This window comes from Macaca mulatta, chromosome 15, assembly GCF_049350105.2.
Source record: "Macaca mulatta isolate MMU2019108-1 chromosome 15, T2T-MMU8v2.0, whole genome shotgun sequence".
NCBI classification, from domain to species: domain Eukaryota; kingdom Metazoa; phylum Chordata; class Mammalia; order Primates; family Cercopithecidae; genus Macaca; species Macaca mulatta.
This window is the reverse complement of record NC_133420.1, coordinates 68,509,255-68,523,386: the sequence shown is the minus strand read 5'-3', so window position 1 is coordinate 68,523,386 and position 14,132 is coordinate 68,509,255. Positions and strand designations below refer to the sequence as shown.

The 14,132-nt window shown below is 34.8% G+C and overlaps 1 pseudogene; it reads left to right on the top strand.

Moving 5' to 3' along the window:
- Positions 1 to 11,908: 11,908 nt before the first annotated feature.
- Positions 11,909 to 13,178, top strand: LOC114672642 (keratin, type I cytoskeletal 18 pseudogene; annotated as a pseudogene).
- Positions 13,179 to 14,132: the final 954 nt, after the last annotated feature.

Here is a 14,132-nt window from a genome sequence, read left to right as displayed (position 1 = left end):
AGATTGTTTATCTGCTAGTATCCAGTCAAGAATGGTTAGAATCTGGCCTATTTCTCATCATCTTTTTTGCATTAGTGGATGTGAGTATGCTAATGAGGATATAATGGCATTTATTTGCAACTTACTTTCACATTCACTTTTTCTTTGTGCCAAATATTCAGAAGTTAATGAATATTAATTTAAAATAAGTATGCTGCAAGAAAGCTATGCACTTTTTATGATGTAGCATGCTGAGGTCTTTGCTGTGAATCAGAGAGACTTGGCCTATTATTAATCTACACATAGATCACAGCAATGGGCCAGGAAGTTACAGGAAAATGAAAATCTGCAGCATTTGCTTTGTGTTATTCTTATCCCTATTGCTGAGAAGTGGTAAACTAGTAAACCAATAGAGTGAATTCAGACCTCTGAATTGGTTTTATAGGTTGTTCACAGATAACATTGTCTTACATATTGAAAAATATAAATTGGCAAAGCTAAATATAGTGATGCAATGATGCTTTTAAGAGTAATGATAATTATTATTATCTTTTGTGAATTTCGAATTGTAGGATAATGTTTAAGCCAGCAAGATGCAATTCTTCTTGACATTAAGTTTTACATTCACAATATGGTTTAATTATTGCTATAGTGTTTTATATGATGGTAGGCTATTTTTACTAAAACCATATCTTGCTAAGTTCTTATTAAATATTATATTTAATTTCAGTATATATATATATATATTTTTTTTTGTTTGTTTGTTTGTTTGTTTGTTTGTTTGTTTTTTGAGACGGAGTCTCGCGCTGTCACCCAGGCTGGAGTGCAGTGGCCGGATCTCAGCTCACTGCAAGCTCCGCCTCCCGGGTTCACGCCATTCTCCTGCCTCAGCCTCCCAAGTAGCTGGTTTCACCATGTTAACCAGGATGGTCTCGATCTCCTGACCTCGTGATCCGCCCGTCTCGGCCTCCCAAAGTGCTGGGATTACAGGCTTGAGCCACCGCGCCCGGCCAATTTCAGTATATATTTAAAGATTAAACATGATTATATGTGTTGAAAACTATCAATGTGTATTTGAAGTAAATCTAACTTTAGATATATATTACTTTATTTTTGAAAGTCTAGTTATCTACCCATAAAATGTCCATCATTTAGTACACAAAAATTATTTTAATTTTGAATAATTTTTATGTCTTTTTTTACAAATACCACTAATGTTATAGAACTTGTCTCTAAGGTGGAGTTTGGTTAAGCAAAAATGTGACAGCTTAATATGCATCATAAAATCAAGAATAAAATGTGTGCCTTGTATATTTTAAACAGTGGAAAATAGTTCAAATCAGTTACTACCACCAGTTGATAAAACTATTGAAACTCCATTGAAAAAGGATTTCTTTTGGTGCTCATATCCATTTATCTTGCACATTTTCTGAGTAGGCATTCTATTCATTTTCATTTTATCTTCTACATTTGTTCTTCCTCAGGGAACTGGCAAACAGATGTTGGCACAGCTGGGTTGGATGGTAATTACGCCACTCTAGAATGGCATTCTTTAGTAACATTGAGAGCAGAGCCCTTTACATTCTTTGGAGACTAAAACAGTCACTTTGCTATGTACTTCATTCACTAGCTTGACTTGAGGCTAACATTTTAAGATCATTTAATAATTTTAAGATCATTTAATAATTATTATATTTCAAATCTGAGGTTACTAATTCATATTTGGCTAGATGTTAAACAATTTATGGTTTTTATTATTGAAAACTGTATCAGCCAAATAATATTTTCAGATCATTAAGACTTTTTCCATGAATATTACCATACATAGAGGATATTGTACTGAAACCGTGCTGTGGAATGGGTCACCTTTTATGTATACATTTTAACATATAAATGCACAAATGATTCATGTGTTATAAAAATATAAAACCAATATGAAAACAGATAAATAATAAATTATGTATATATGAATATAAGAGCAGTGCCAATTGTATTGATTTTAATGAAACAAATATTTTCATATATAGCTTAACTTTTTAAAATATCGTTTTCTTAAGTGGTTGTATCATTGTAAACTTCCTTCCACCGGCAGTGTACCAATCCAGCTCCTCTATTATCAACACTTGGTATGAGAAGATGTAAATATTTTTTAAATTAGCTAAAAAGTAATAATTTATCCTTTCTCAAAAATTGAGTGACTTTCTATTTGCTTACCCACAATTTAGTTTATAAATGTTATAAAATAAGCATGATTTTTATTATTAGGAAAGCATAAATATTACTAAATTGACCATATGGTGTTCAAGATGGGTAGAACTGAGAGATGTATGAAACAGCGATGTATTAGAAATGGTACTTACTTAACTGTTACTGGAAAAGACCCATGGAGAACAGATACTGATACAAGCCAAGGGTTTATTCACAATTGGCATAATTGATCCTCTTTTAACAGATAAATTTCATAAAGTTAAACATTCAGTAGATTAAAAATCAATAAATTAATATCATTTCATAGTTTTATATTTTGAAGTGTTTAAGCCTATAAGCTGAAATATGTAAATATGGTTTATGTGCTAATAGTTTGTGAAATGTACATTTTTCCTAATTTTAATTAATAATAATTGAACAAATTGTGTTTTCAAATTTTCATTTTGTTTTCTGTTACACATCAATTGACTGAAAATCTCTACCACTATTTCACTGTACTCTCCAATTATACAGCTCTATTGTGTAGAATAATGTGAAATAGCTTTTATGAGAAAAAAATTTAATTAACATTTTGTGACTGAATCTATATCAGGTTTTTGATGATGTAGTACTTAAAGCACAATATGTGTCTTCATAAATAAAAATTAATATTGTATTTTGTAAAGTTAATCATGAAAGAAAGCATTATCTCAAATTATTGAAGCAAAATAGTAGAAAAGCAGTCAGAGCTGGAAAGATTTAAAAGAAAGTAATTATTCCAGTTATGTTAACTATCTTGTGTCTCATTCTTATCGCCATTATTATCAGTTCTTCTTTCTATTTATTTATCTATTAATTTAATTTTTACTCCAGAGTACAAGTTTTGGTATTATAAAGAGAGATTATTATGCAACCCATAGACACTTTACTCAAATTACTCACAGCATAGTGTAAAACGATAGATAACCAGACATATATACTGCTGTAAGGAGCACATAGTGAGCTGGGCCCAAATATAGACTGACGAGTGGGGGTGTGAGTTTTACCAGAGAACAGCTCCTCCCAGAAGCAAAAGCCCTCCACATTTTGAAGAATAAGTAGGAAATTGGCATATTGGTGGAACAGTAAACTTTCTAGTCAAAGGGTTCTGCTTTGGCAATATGGCTGAATTGATAAACTATAAGCTCTGAATGTCCACCACCTGTGACTTTCCAATCTCTTACTCCTCAGACTCAGTGTCTACTCCTTTGTAACCTATGCTTCTGCAACCATATCAGATGTCTCCTCTAGCCAATCTCTCTGTCTCTCAAAGGACTCTATAATATACATAACTGACAGAACTTGTTTTTTGAAGTAACATATTTAAAATAAATCATGTCAGTATTCCACTCTAAAATATTCACTGCCTCCTCACCACCCATACAATAACACCTGAAGACCTTACCATGATATTTAGAGTGTGCCTATCATTTTGAACTCAGTCTAGTGTCTGAGTCTCTGATTCCCAACTGTCTTCATCCCATGCAGTTCAACACTGTTGACACCCTTTTATTTCCAGTATAGACCACACCCCATATGAGTTTGCACATGCTTGTTTCTTGAGAACAGAATTCCCTTCTCTAACTTTTCTTCAGATAGTTTATACTTTGTCTTCTATTTAGAAATTCTCAGTTGCTCTTCAGGATTTATTTTAAAAGGCTGGTTGCAAAATGATGGTTTAGAAGCAGTTGATCTTCCGCTCCCATCAGAAAACAACAAAAAATTACTAGATATGGAATCACATTGTCAGCAAAAAGAGATCATTTGACTTATTTTTTTTCTTTTCCTATTTACAGGCCTTTGATTTCTTTCTCTTGCCTGAATGCTCTGCCTACAACTTCCAATACTATGTTGAATAAGAGTGGTAAGAGTGGGCATCCTTGTCTTCTGTCTGTCATCAAAGGGTATGCTTTTTTTCCCATTAAGTATGACATTGGCAGTGGGTTTTTAATAGATGGCTCTTATTACTTTGAGGTATGTTCCTTCAATGCCTAGTTTGTTGAAGGTTTTTATCATGAAGGGATGTTGCATTTAATTGGATGCTTTTCTCTGCATCTCTTGAGATAATCATATGGTTTTTATTTTTAATTCTGTTTATAGGGTGAATCACACATTGATTTGCAGTCTATTTTATCTACTATAAGTATAGCTACTTCAGCTCTTTTTTGGTTTCAAATTGCAAGGAATATCTTTTCCCACACCTTCATTTTACTTAATTTGTGTCTTTATAGGTACAGTGGGTTTCTTGTAGGCAGCATATAATTTTGCATATTTAAATGCATTCAACCACCCTAGGTATTTTAATCAGAAAGCTCAGTCCATATACACTGTGTTATTGATAAAAAGTAAGAACTTTTTGTTGTCTGCTGTTTCTTTATTAACTCCACTCTTTCTTTTTTCTTTTTTTTTTACTGAGTTTTTCTGGGGTTAAGTGGTTTTCTGGTACTATATTTTAATTTATTCCTCTATTTTTAGCAAATCTATTATAGGTGCTGATGCTTCAGTTACCATAAGGCTTACAAAAAGCATATAATAGATATAGCAGGTTATTTTAAAGAGATGACAATATATCTTAGATCACAAAGAAAATAATAGAAGCAAATAAAAATTTTTTAAAAATGCACACTTCAACTGTATTTCTCCAAGTTTCCATTTATGTTTTCTCAATTTATATATTTGATTTGATATTATTTAAATCTCTGTTCCTGCCCAAATCTCATGTTGACTTGTAATCCACAATGTTGGATGTGGGACTTGGGGTAAGGTCATTGAATCATGAGGGTAGCTTTCCCTCTTGGTGCTGTGTCATGATAGTGTCTTTATAGTGAGTGAGTTCACATGAGATCTAGTTGTTTAAAAGTGTGTAGCACCTCCCCCACCTCTCTTCTACTATGCAGCAAGTATGCATATTATGTATTATTAAATATAAAAGGGTTCAGTCAATGTGTTCTGTAAAATGCCAGATAATAATACTGTAGGTTTTGCAGGACATTCAGTCTCTATTGCAACCACTCATCTGAGCCGCTGAAGTACAAAAGCAGTCATAGAAAATGCCTAACTTAATAGTTGTGGTTGTATTCCCTTAATACTTGGCTAAAACAGGGAGTGGCCTAGATTTGATCTGCAGGCTGTAGTTTGCTGACCACTGGGATAGAAAAATGTGTTAAAACTTCATAATATAACCTGTTATATGTTCTGCAACCCCAAGATGTTAGGATCATATATAGTCTTTCTTTCAGCAATAACAAATTTTATTTTGCATAATTATAAATATTTTCTAAAATCGTGAATATAAACAATAAGAAGATAACCCAAATTGAAATATTTCTAGATTTTTAAAATAGTTTGAAACTTCACAATAACTTTACATGATGGTGTATCTTTCAAACTCATATGAAACCCAAGTAGCAGAAAACTATAGACTCAGCTTCCTTCATAGAGGATTTTAAAAGCTTGACTGCCACTTTCTCACAACTATGTTTTAAAGGTCTATGGTTGCCTTATTTTGAAATGCAGAAATGAGTCTACAGAGACCAAGTTGAACAGCATTGTTTGGCTTGAATTGGGTATATGTCTTAAATGTTTCTATGCTTTCACTTTTGAAGTATAGTTATATCCTACCTTTAATAAAGAAGTATACCTGAAAGAAAGATGTAGAGTTTGTAAACATAAAACTCAAGTGCCCAAAACAATATAATAATCTAATATTATGAATGTAGAGATGAGTGACTTCTTATTTACTAATACTAGTTCTGTTGTTTTCCTGCTGAGGAAAGTCACTTTTTTTTTTTTTTACCATGTATGAGATGAAATATTCTGCTACAAAATTAAACATTATGATTTATGTGATTTATTAAGTGTAAAAAAAGGGTAATTAGTTTTTTAGTGCCAGAGGCATGTCTAAATTATTTGAGTGGAATGCAGCTGGTTTTGTGATAAGCTCATAACTGTGGGTCAATGGGAAATAATTGATACTTTTCCTTTCCCCTAGTACCTGGATTTTTTTAAAAAAATTATTGTTTTCATTGAACTCAACTGTAGGTGGAAGTCATTGAAGCTCATAATTCATCATTTTTGAGGGTCTGTGTCAAAATAGTGAAAATACAACCTGGCGGACACGTTTGAACCTTTAGACAATTTCAACTATAATGTAAAATTGAAAAAAAATAGGAGAATAGTATTAACAATTAACTTATTCTTGTATCATGCTATATTTTTGGACTCACATTTTTTTTTACACGATAGGAACTACTGCTAGGATTTCTCCTGGAGACGAAGCTTGACAGCCTGCTCTCAGCTGGGGTTTCTCTTCTCCAGAATATGGCTCTAAATACCTTTTGTCTTTTCCATGTGTCTCCTTCAGGGTCTGGAATGGCGATTACCCAAAGGGGACTGTTTTGGTGGTAATGGCAAAAGTGCACATGCACAAGCACACACTAACAAATACATACACAAACACTCCAGAATTATGTGTGTCCTCTTATGGCCTTGCTGTATAACTAATTCATTGTCATTTTTACACAGATGCCTTTGTCCAAAGCAAATAACTTAGCTAAATCCACAATCTAGGAATGAGGATGCACTCAGTGCACCTGACAAAGCAAAAACAGGGGTGTGGGATGTAGCTATTAGAAAAGATGAGCAATTACAGTTTTACAATCTATCATATTTATCTCTTGTGCAAACAATATGATTTACATTTTACCACATGTCACTTTTTCAGAATAACAAAAAGTACTGTATACAATTCAAAAGTTTTGATCACAATTTATCTATCAAGTCTACTTAGTTAATTCTAGTTTACAAAATTAATTTACAAACTTTAAAAATGGATTTAATTTTATTCGATTATTATTGGTTTATTATGCAAATATTTATATAACATAGACAATAATTATACAGACAAGTATCACCAAGGCACAGCTTATGCTATCAATTAATTGATAAACTAAGCATAGGTATGTAATCAAGTGGTAGTGTTTCAAACCAAACATTCTGGTCAGTCCTAATAGTTGAAAAAGTATTATGGAAATTTTGAAGAGATTATAATTCAGATTCAAGAGTAGGTTAACGAGGAAAGTCTCAGGATTTAACTTTTCAACAGAATCTTGAAAGAGGAGTAGGACTGCAGTGACAGTGGTAAAGATCATTCCAGGCAAGAGGTAACAGCAACAGCATGGGCAAAGGCATAGGGGTGAGAGCTTGCCATGTCTGATAAGGTACATGTCATGGAGGAAGGCAACAGAGAGTATATGTGAGATCAGAACAAGCAGAGATGTAAATTAACATTCCTTATCCCAGAATATCAAATGAGTCAGTGCAATTGCTATTTTTGTGTCTTTATATTAAAGTGTGCCATCTGGCCAACAGACAAAATGGACTTCTCTTGGCTAACTGAGGTGCTCAAAGTTAAAACAGACCTAGGTGGCCATGTAGGAGTGAGGAAGTGGTCACATACTTTGTGTTCTCGGCAGGACGTTGTAAAAGTATCACAGGGCCTCCGTTTCTTCGGTCAGGACAAATCAGTTCCTGTTTTGTTGGTGCCATGATCAACTGCAGCCAGAACTCCCCCATCCACATGGGTCATTTGAAAGAAAAATCTGACAAAGACTTTTGGTTTGAGCCATGGAAGCCAACCGATTAGAACTCAGCTGTGCTGAACAATTAGTAGTAAGTGAGTTTCAATTCTTTTCTGTAAATGAAGCTGATTGGAAACCTAGGCAGGAACTTTCGGTGTAAAACGCGAACCTTCTTCTTTTTTTTCTAGAATGCACCTTGATTTTACACCAAAGGCTGTATCTCCTTGGTTTTCAAACTGTTCACTGGAATATAGTGTCTTTCCTCCAAATTGCTTCTCAGAGAACTTTTGTTCAACCTGGGATGAAACAATTACTAGAAAAAATCAAGGAAATAAATGCATAAAGGGCCTGTTAGACTTCATGTTTCACAGTGGGGATACCCAAAAGGTAAACCATCAAACAAAAATTGGGGGGCAAGTAGTTTGCTTGAAAGATACACACAGAAAGAAGAAAGAGTGGGGACCTAAGAAAGAATAAAAGGGAAGAAAACCAATATGAGGTACGTTAAGTGTGTGTTACTGATGTAGCAAACTCTTGCTCACTTCCTCTGGGTACCTACAGAACTGTTGTGGAATATAACTCAAAATCTAAAGTGACTAAATCTTGTGTTTTCTACCAACACCCACTTCCCATTTGTTTAGGGTTGCTCTAGGGGTATCAAGTCTTTAGGACTTCCAGCTGATGGATGAGCTCAGTCCTTTTCTATGAACAGAAAATGCCCTGTTCCAAATAAAAGTAGAAAGACCAAGGTATCTGTCACCTAGGCAACATATTAAAGCAAGTGTCCCAATACTGTAATTTTATAGAAATATAGAAATATGGGTAACATAAAAAGATCACAAGGAAGTTTACTTACTTTAAAATGGTAGTTAACTCTGGGGAGAAAGGATGGAGAATAAGGTTCCATGTATTTTAATGGAATCCCTGTATTTTTATTGTTTTACAAAATAGATCTGAAGTTAATATATAAATATTTGAAAAATTGTAGCTGTGAATACATAGGTGTTTTCATATTATTTTATATCGTTTTCTGTATGTTTGAAATATTCTTGAATCTTCCAAATGTGTAAAGAAAATCTTTAAGTATGATGAAGAAAATTTGCTTAAAGTCTACAAATCTCCAACATTTAATGTGTTGCATGAATTTGCATCATTCTCAGATAAAAATATATATATTTAAATTGTAGCAAAATTCAAATATATCCAATTATTATAAGCTTTTAATTACTGTAGTCTGGTTTAATAGCTTTTGAATATGAATATGGTTATACATAATAATGTAAGTCCAATACAAATTCCCTCAGGCCACAGCAGCCCAAGTTTACCAGTAACTTTCGTCGCATTTATGTGAGACCTCAGTTCTAATCAGACATATATTACTTCTTCCTCTTTAGCTGTTTTTTTGTGGGAGGCCCATATTGGTTTCCTATAAGCTTAGGGGCTCAAGTATGCTCTTGTCCTCTTATTGTCCCCTAGCTTTATTTTCATTGTGAGATATCTGCAAGGCTATTGGTAGAACCATTGGGTTAGGCAGGTCAAGAATTAGAAAACCCTCAAAATGCTGAGTTGTTACTGAATGTTCTTTATTCTTCTGTTAGACTCTGAAACACTCCTTTCAGTTCCTGGAGTCTTAGAATGCTTTTTATTAACTCTCAGCCTTTATTTAAAGTCTTCCCTACAAAGAGTCAGATCTATTTGATGGAGTTGCTTAGAAAGAGACACCACCATGTTCTCCCTAATTGCCCTCTAAATAAATATTTTGAAAATTTATTAGATGGGTGCAAAAGTAATTGCAGTTTTTGCCATTACTTTTAATGACAAACACTGCAATTACTTTTGCACCAACCTACATATTGTATAAACTCAAACAAGGGAATAACCAGAGGGAGAGAAGCACGTTCACTACCAGTTCACTAGATGTCCATTTTCTACCTCCTTATGTAGGCTAGTCTAGAGTTAGCAATCAATACTTAATACTAGAATCTATGGTCATATCTCTCATCTACATTATATAAGTCAGCAAGCCTTCTTGAAGATGGGATAAGTGCCTTGTGATATATAAACAGTAACATGACACTAATGCTTTGGTATATTTAGAAAATATATAATTAGCATAATGTGGCCAGGTTTATTTATGTCTGCCTTTTCATTCCTGGTAATATTGATGTTAATGTGGTAGTTGCAAGCAGCTTTCAATTTCTTGGCAGTTCAATTCCACAGTACTTTAATTCATTATTTGCTGTAAGGCAGAGAGGAAGGTTGAAAAGTATACTTCAGCTGTAGTTTCTTCTTTACAGATTTAGAGAGACTGAAGAATTCCTAATACAAAACTAAAGAATGCATTATGGAATTACCTTTCTGAAATTGTATCATAGCTGTTTAACCATTGCCAGAGCTAAATAAAGCTATGTTTTTCATTGAGATTCTAAACTGAAATTATAGTATATGTGCAAATGCCATTTGAATATTTCTGACAAAGATAAGCAGTGCAACGAGTTGATGCTGCTGTTGAAAGGGGATAAAACCACTCTACTGGCAAGGCATTTATCATTACAGGAAATTATAAAAAGTATCAGTAATTTTATTCCCCATTCTGAGATGATCACTCATAGCTATGGTCTCTGTTATTGCAATAACAAATTAAGAAATAATATTTCCCCCAGGAAAATGTGGGATGTTTTAATGTTTTATGGCAGAAAGACATTTTTGCAGACATTGCAGAAAGTTAATGTCTCCTTGAAATTGGGCTATAATTCAAAGAGAACTATGAAATGCATCTGCGAAGAGTCAGCCAAATAAGTAAGCTTATTCTTTCAGTTTATTCCCAAAATATTTTTGATTTTTTGTTGCTGTTGCTCATTTTGTGACTACAGGATGCAATGCAGTTTGCTTGTATTACATATGTCCTTGGTTAGGAAAAATTAAATATTCCTAAATAATGGTGTGTAACACTCAGTGTAAGGATAAGTTGAAGATATTATGTAAGTTCTCCATTCTCCACCTGCATTTCACCATTTTTCATGCATTATTCCATTCGTTAATGTACAAATATTTATTGAGCAACTACTATTTAGCAGGCAATATACTATGGGCTGGGTATTCTGTGTTGAGAGAGACTGGCAAAAGCAAGTAATAAATAAATGGTATATAATAACCCCATAATAAAATGTCAAAGAAAAAGTTAGAATGGATTATTCCTGCAAAAAAAGTATCTGTCTATTTTTAAAATGTTAGTTTTCTACAGTATCTGCATTTTTTGTTTCCTAATGGAAATAAAATTTTGCTTTAATGTAGTCAACTATATATTTATACATTTATTCTTTAAAGTATTTAATTGTGATATATACATTTAATTTTTAAAAGTATATAAATGTATAGGAATGGTTCAAAGACAATAAAGTTATCGCTCTTATATCCAGCTTCAGAATTAGCAGATCACCAGTACATGCCTTCAGCTCTCTCTACCTGCCCTTAGAGTATTACCTCCTTTCTCTTCCCAATGTTAAATGTTATTGCAAATACTTTTATAATCCTATTTCAACTCTTTATAATTTTGCTACCTACTTGCTTAGCATCACTAACTTTAAAAATTATAAAGATAAATCATAGTATATGTGTTATTCAGCAATTAGCTAGATGTGCTTAATAATGTTTGCAATTTCTCCACTTCTACACATGTAGCTGTAGTTCATACAGATTTAGTGTTTCATTGTGTAGCAATAACAAAATTGTTTTTCCATTTCATGTTTGATAAATGTGCAAACTGTTTTCCACACTTTTGCAGAGAAGTGATTATATACAAATGTTAGTGAACATTACTGTGCACATCGCTGGGGGAACATAGACAATCATTTCTCCAGAATACACATAATAATGTTATTACTGAATTGCATGTCCAGCTTTACAAGATAACTAAAACAGTTTAAAAACAGAAAACAAAGACATTTAATGCACAATGTGAGGATGAAAAACTATATAACCAACTTAAATGCAAAAAAAAAAAAAGTAATTCAACATCCATTTACTAAACAACAACAGCAACAAAACTTGCATACTAAAAAGACAGGAAATTCGGTCATCAGCAGAGCCTGGGTCCTGTCCTCTTGTTCTCCTTCCCAGACAGCATGAGCTTCACCACTCACTCTACTGTCACCAACTACCGGCCCCTGGGTTCTGTCCAGGCATACAGCTAAGGCGCTCAGCGTCTATGCAGGTGCTGGGGCCACTGGTTGCCAGATCTCTGTGTCCCACTCCACCAGTTTCCGGGGAAGCTTGGGACCCGGGGGCCTGGCCGCGGGGATGGCCTGGAGGATGTGGCAGGAATGGGAGGCTTCCAGAAGGAGGAGACCATGCAAAGCCTGAACGACCGCCTGGCCTCCTACCTGGACAGAGTGAGGAGCCTGTAGACCGAACTGGAGGGTGGAGAGCAAACATAGGGTGCACCTGGAGAAGAAGAGACCCCAGGTCAGAGACTGGGGTGATTACTTCAAGACCATTCAGGACCTGAGGGCTCAGATCTTCACAAATACTGTGGACAATACCCACATTGTTCTGCAGGTCAACAATGCTGGTCTTGCTGCTGATGACTTTAGAGTCAAGTATGAGACAGAGACGGCCATGTGCCAGTCTGTGGAGAGAGAAATCCAGGGGCTCCACAAGGTCATGGATGACACCAAAGTCACTTGGCTGCAGCTGAAGACATAGATCGAGGCTCTCAAGGAGGAGCTGCTCTTTATGAAGAAGAACCGTGAAGAGGAAGTAAAAGGCCTGCAAGTCCAGATTGCAGTTCTGGGTTAACCGTGGAGGTAGATGGCCCCAAATCTCAGGATCTCACCAAGATCATGATAGACATCCGAGCCCAATATGATGAGCTGGCTCAGAAGAACCGAGAGGATCTAGAAAAGTACTGGTCTCAGCAGATTGAGGAGAGCACCACAGTGGTCACTACTCAATCTGCTGAGGTTGGAGCTGCTGAGGTGACGCTCATGGAACTGAGACATACAGTCCAGTCCTTGGAGATCAACCTGGACTTGATGAGAAATATGAAGGCCAGCTGAGAAAATAGCCTGAGGGAGGTGGAGGCCTGCTAAGCCCTGCAGAAGGAGCAGCTCAACAGGATCCTGCTGCACCTGGAGTCGGAGCTGGCACAGACCTGGGCAGAGGGGTAATGCCAGGCCCAGGAGTAAGAGGCCCTGCTGAATATCAAGGTCAAGCTGGAGGCTGAGATCACTACCTACTGCCGCCTGCTGGAAGACAGTGAGGATTTCAGCCTTGGTGATGCCCTGGACAGCAGCAACTAACTCCATACAAGCCATCCGAAAGACTGCCACCCGCTAGAAAGCGGATTGCAAAAGGGTGTCTGAAACCAAGGACACCAAAGTTCTGAGACATTAAGCCAGCAGAAGCAGGTTCTCTTTGGAGGGCAGGAGGCCAATAAAAAGTTCAAAGGTCAAAGAAAAGAAAATTCATTGATGAATTTTTAACTTCTAATGTTCCTATGTTCACTTAATTGTAGCCTTTAATGCTTCATACCCCCATGCTAAGTCAGTGGTTTCTTTGATAAATCTTTATTTTATTCTCAAATTTACTTACTTTTATCATGAGGGTCTTTAGCAGTATCAATTCTAAATGCTGTCTTAATTTCAGGCCATCTATTTACTTTTTATGTAAAATAGAAGTTTGAGTCAGTCTGTATTCAAATTCATTTGGTGGATTCCCCCATCCATATATTTCCTATTCATTTATTTATTTAGCAAAGATTAATTGAGTCTTACTATTTCCCAAGTACTATGTAAACTGGTGATATAACTGTAAACATTCAAAATTTGTCTTCTATGAAAAACAGAAAATAAATATAATAAGCTATTAGCTATTGATAAGTCCTAAGAAGAAAAATAAAACAAAGAAATGAGTAACAGGTGATGTTCTTTTGATGGATATTCATGAAAGTCTTCAAAAGGTAATGTTTGAGCTGAGATCTAAATGGTTGCTATGAATGAGCAATGTGTCTGTTTGTAGAAAGAATGATTCAGTTAAAGAAAATAGTACAAAGATCATGATGCAGAAAGACTCTTGACGTGTTTAAACTTGCCGAAGGCCAGTATTGCCATACTGATAGAGTTTGTTGAAAACATTCAGAGATATAGTAGAAACAGTAGTTACATACTGACATAAAGGTATCTGTCTCTTGTTTAGAACTATTAAAAGAAACTTTTGTAAATACTGCTGGCTGGAATATACTATTTACCAGAAAAAAAGGAAATTAATTCTACTTCTGTTACTTTTGTTTGTTTGTTAAATCTCTTTACCTGCTTGAGTGATTATGGGGGATTATTTCTCAAATCTTCA